Genomic DNA, 5,608 nt, shown 5'->3' on the forward strand with positions numbered 1-5,608 from the left:
AGAAGAATTCAGTCGCGACACGAGAAATTCCATGGAAACATTAAGAGCGAAAACGACACCTTAACTAAAGTATCGTCGAGGAGTGGAATTTGAACGTTCGTTCGGTATAGTTAGAAGTAAACTATTGGCAGAAACTGATGGAATAGAGGCGTTCCTTGTTCCCTTAAGTTTCGAAGGTGAAGCATAGTTGAGGAATTCCTGTACAGCCAGTCGATACATATTTATTTATAAGACTTGTAGCGGCTGAATGGAGCGATCGATCTTTCTTTCGAGATACATTTGATGCTGTTACGGTTGCTCTTAATGCCTTATAACGGAATCGATATTCATACGTAAGTAAGCACGTATATGTGAAAGGAGTTTCTCATATCCATCCTCGGAACGTTGCTTCCGCGTCTAACGCGTATACATCGCGTGATAGCAGCGAGTTCTGTTAGATAATGTTCGATTTCCTTTCAGGAAACGAAATTATTGCTCGTAGCTTGTGCATCGACGGTTCGATGGATTCGTAATACGATTCGCGTATTACGTTCGAATAACAGGAATTATTCCGGGTACATTGGTCATACGTAGGATAATAAAAAATAGAAAATTTTATGTTTTTTTATTAAATCCAGTAGTTTAACTTTTTTATTATCCTCCAGAATATAGTAATATTTGAACGTTTGAAGTTTTTATTCTAAATTTTAGTTCGAGTTAATCATTGATTTGATAATAGTTAATAAAAGATATAGGAGTTAAGTTAATAATCGTAGTTGATTTGAATTGTTGTTTGGTTTTGTACGAGAATGCTGCGATCGTTCCAATTCTCTACCTGAAAAAGAAATTTTCTAATTATCTCGATACGAATCGGTCGAAAACGACCCGAAGAAAATATCAGACTCGATCTTTTGTTTCCAGAAAATACTACTTTATTCATGCGCATAGAGTCTATATCATAGACACGACACCGTTTGATCTTTAAAACAAACTAGCAAACTGCCAGCAAAGTGTCTGCTATCGCGTAACACCGTTTCTCGCGACGATCATTTCACGTTGACGTGCGTTTAGTACACGTTATCGTACATAGTTTTCGAACACCTACCGTCGTATGAACTTTTCACGTTACGACTAATGATTGACGTTCAGGAAGAACGATCGATGGCGTTATGCACTCTTTTTACTTAACAAATAATATAGTAGCAACAGAATGAAAAATAGCCGAATTATACGCGAAACATCTTTTCATTATTTTCTTCTTTCATATTTGCCGCGTTGTTTATGTACGAGTTATTTATCGTTTGACATACTGCGACACAGAGAAATATCTGAACCTATCATAGAGAGCTTCTACAAATACGTGTGTTATAAAAAGCATTTCGAAATCTTGTTAGCACCGTAATGAACAGAGAACGTACACGCGATGTCTATTAATATTTACCGAATGAAACAAATTTGGATTTAGCAACGAGTCACAAATATCATCGATCAAGTTGAAAACGATTAGAAAATTTACGTAGACGTTATGAAATATACAGGTTGGTAACTGGTGGTACAAGCGGAAAGGGGGTAATTCTACGCGAAAAAAGAAGTCGAAAATATAGAATAAAAATTTGTCGTTTGAGGCTTTGTTTTCGAGAAAATCGACTTTGAATTTTCGCTCGGTACGCGTGCGGTACGTTATAACGGATCTCACTGTAGATCGTTGTCTCGATGGAAAAATTAAAAAAATAAATTTTTATTCTATATTTTCGACTTCTTTTTCGCGTAGAATCACCCCCGTTCCGCTTGTACCACCAGTTACCAACCACTCTGTATATTACAAGGTATATTTATTGGCACGCGTTCAAATACCTTTGTTTATCACGGCATGTGAAATAGAAAATTGTTCTATTCGCAATATCGCAACGCATTAGGATTGCAACGAATTTTATATTATTGGTTTCCAATTTGGCAGCTTTTCGACAACGTAACCGATTTATTCGATAAACTTTCGCTACCAATATTTGAACGTTACAGTGCCATCTCTTATCGAACAGCAGTTCCCCATCCAATTCTCTGAAACAAAAAAATTCCATCTACCATTAGAAAGATTACTCCTTACTTCAATTTTCTGTTCGAGACGATCGACGAGAGTAAACGATTCACCCAGATGGCGCGCGTTATTCCCTTCTTTCTGCGCGTTCTTCGAGTTCTCGCGAGCCTCGCGTCTGACAAAATTAGCCGGCTGTCGTGTAATCAGCTTTGCGACGCGTTTCCTCGAGCACGTGAAAGAAGAGAACCCGTATATCGAGCTGCGACCAAGCGCTAGCTGACTCGTTCCCGCCGATAGGAATAAATACATTTCCGATATCCCCTGCCGGCCGGTACCCGACGTTATTAAGAGCGGCCATTTAATAACTGCTTGATGAAAACTTGAGAAGATTCCTCATCGAAATGTCAAGATTAATAATGGTCGATATGTATCCGGATTGCCGTAGGAAGCTTTCTTACCACGCTGGAGAACAGAGACGGTGAAAGAGGGTTAAGAGTTGGGAAGGGCGTGAGAAGAAGAACGGCGTGGAGGACAAGAGGGGCAAGCAAGTCGGAGAAGCCACTCAGAAAGTAATTTGCTCGATGCTTGGGCGAACAGGGGAGACCATGTAGAAGCACGGCCGGGATACGTTCATAGATGAAGAAAAAGGAGGAAACAGCGTGGCGTGAAGGGAAGTAGAAAGATTGCCACAGAGACGGAAAGTGGCGGACGAAGATGGAAACGAGAGAGAAAAAGATGGAGGAACGTCTTGCGCGCGCGAGGACCAGGGGAGAAAAAGAAAATCGGTGACTGCTTCCGTGCAGAGAAGAGGAGAATGCAAAATGGCTTTATAGGACGTTCCAATAAAAAACCACTCCCACGCTCCCTTTCGTCCTCCTGTTCGTCTGTGTAACGCCTTCATTTCCAAAGTAAATGAGGACGTAGCCTCCGTTGAACGCGCCGTTGCGAAAACATAAACAGCCGCTGTCGTGATAAAAGAAAAACAAATCGGCGGTGGATGGGCTGGGTGCAACGCGAAGAAGCTCGAAAAAGCTCGTCTTCCCCTTTTACGCTTTGTCGCACGGCCTGGCTTCGTCGAGAGAACGAAACGAGCAGGCAACGTCGATAGGTAAAGGACTCTGTCTCTTGGTTCAAACGGTTCCACCGGCTTTTCTATCGGTTCGTGTTTCCTTTTATCGAATCGGCAAACGACGCGACTTAAGAACAGTGTGGCGTCGAGAGTCACCGGCGCCACGACGACACGCAAGCGTTGTCACTTTTAATCCACGTCGCAGTCAAGCATCCACACCTCTTCCATTTTTCCTTTTCTTTTTTTTTTTGCTTTGTTACTTCGTTGGAACGTGTCGTCTTGAGTGATTTTATCTTAATGCGCCTTTGAATAACGCGATTGCAAGATTACTTGAAAAGACTGTATACATGTGTAGCATACGTGACAGGAAGCGTGCGAAAGTATACGTGTATCGTTGCCTTGAACGCACAAGATGAACAAACAGGAACGATATTCGTAATTGAGTATTTGTTCGTCTTTCCTTCTGTGCTCCGTTGAAGACTTGGCTCATTCGCGACATGCAAATGTACGTCGATTCGAAAATCATCGTTATGCATGAACTTTTGTACAATGAGGAGGACTTTACGTATTGTGTGACAGTTATTTCTATATAAAGTTAGTTACGTTACTTGGAAAAAGAAATTTTTTTAGTTGTTGCGCCATTGGTCCCGTATAGCGCGGAAAATATTATATCTCTCGCGTTATAGGTAATTCTACTGTACTTCTATATTGCTACAAAAGTTTGATATTATGAAAATGAAACGTAGAACGTTATGAAAGAACACTTCGTCAGAAAATAAGAGCGTGTGCAAATACCTTTTGCAGCCACTGCAATATCTTCGACTGTGAGTTCAAATATTTCGAAAAGCAGCTTAATAGAATTAATCTACCGAGGGATATCGATTCTCAGACAGCGTTTCGACACGTTCCTTACGAACGCTGCCGCGTTTCCTTGTAATTGAAACAACGGTATCGGCAGAGCGAATCAAAACGACCAAAGTAAATAAGAGACCAAGGAGGGAGAGTTAAGAATGCGAGACAGTTTCAAAAAAACATTTATAATCCGTTAACAAAGAGACGGGAACAGGAAAAGGAAGGAACGAGTAACGTTTAAAAACCGGCAATAGGAAAGCATTGGCGGAGACAAAGGAAACGAAAGAAAACGGTGAAAAAGGGACAGCTTGCGACTTGAAAAGGAATTGTTTGCTGTTAATATTTTCACCACGCGTCATATTGTCACGTGCATCTCCCTTCTTTTTCTTTCTCCTTTTTCTTCCCCCTTTTCTTTCTTTCTTTTTCTCTTTTTCGTTGAATATTAACCGTAAAAGTTTCAGTCGGTAGTTCAACGTGGATTTTGTGTCAGCCCGCGGTAGCTAGGCGTGCGTTGACATGCCAGCAGAACAGAATAATCTCATTACGCGGCTGAAACTTCGGTCCCGGAATAATAAGGGGATATAAATGCAAATGAAAATTATGAAAATGAGCGATTAACCAGCCATTCCAGATACAAAACTGCCGAACCGGCTTGAAACTTACGATCGACTTCTCCTTCCGCCTGTCACCGCGCCCTGCTTGAATAACATTACTCGCGCGTCGTGTACTTTCCACGCGCCAATTTGTCACCATGGCACGATGATCATCCGAGTGGATCTTAGTTTACGAGAATATCAATTCATGGTACCCGGCTGCATGTAAACTTCAAGATGACGGCCTCTTTTGGGATCTTATTTTCTCATTTGCATACGAAATGCCGGATAAAGAACTTGACGAATCGATACAAGGACGAAGATAGTTCTCGTCTTTGGAATAGCGATAATTAAACAATAAACTGATTACGAAGATACGCGTGAGTAATAAAGTCGCTTGTTAGAAAGCGACAGCGTTTTTATATCTTTGTGGATAAGGGTGAATGTACATAGATTCTCAAGATAATCAAGTTTAATGGAAAACTTTCGATTTTATACGCTTCGAGATTTATTAGAAAGATTTTACGCTATGATAACTCTGCTAAAGAATGAAATCATTCTAGGTGTTTCTATGTTATTGTTGAGATATGTATAATTTTCTGTGCTGGACTGGGTTAACTACGTAGTAGAGATACTTGTATGTGGGTATCAGTGTGTGGAGGTAGGTGTGTGCGCGGCGTCTCGAAAACAGATGAATGTAAACTATTCAGTCGGTTAACAGTCGGGTATAGAAGAAAGTGTTGAGACGCGTGCAAGTGTGTATCGATGAATATATAAGAAATCGTCCATAAAATAAATATATTACTATTCTAATATTAATCCCAAGTATAAATTTAGTGTTCCTATAACATTATTTCGGCTTCAAAGATCCACAATTCTCAACAATTATAACGCTCTAATTGTCTAAATTACGAATCTGTCGAAAATAAGTGTCCACATATTTCCAGACAGTAGCGTATAATATTTTCATTTTTTCTCATCTAGATCGTTGTCTAGAATTCGCTGTACCCCTATATATCCACAGATCGCATAGAATAACTAGGTTCGATGAAAGGTGGAGGCAATTGTCTGAACGCTGTC

At 40.4% G+C, this 5,608-nt stretch overlaps 1 long non-coding RNA gene across 1 annotated transcript; it reads right to left on the reverse strand.

The window, feature by feature from the left end:
* Positions 1–592: 592 nt before the first annotated feature.
* LOC143304170 (uncharacterized) lies at positions 593–5,198 on the reverse strand. The gene is made up of 3 exons (XR_013060875.1): positions 4,599–5,198; positions 1,834–2,037; positions 593–814 (listed from the first exon to the last, which is right to left on the reverse strand). It is a non-coding gene; the product is annotated as an uncharacterized LOC143304170 (long non-coding RNA).
* Between the last annotated feature and the right edge of the window lie 410 nt (positions 5,199–5,608).

The sequence above is a fragment of the Bombus vancouverensis genome, chromosome 2, assembly GCF_051014615.1.
Source record: "Bombus vancouverensis nearcticus chromosome 2, iyBomVanc1_principal, whole genome shotgun sequence".
Lineage (NCBI taxonomy): Eukaryota > Metazoa > Arthropoda > Insecta > Hymenoptera > Apidae > Bombus > Bombus vancouverensis.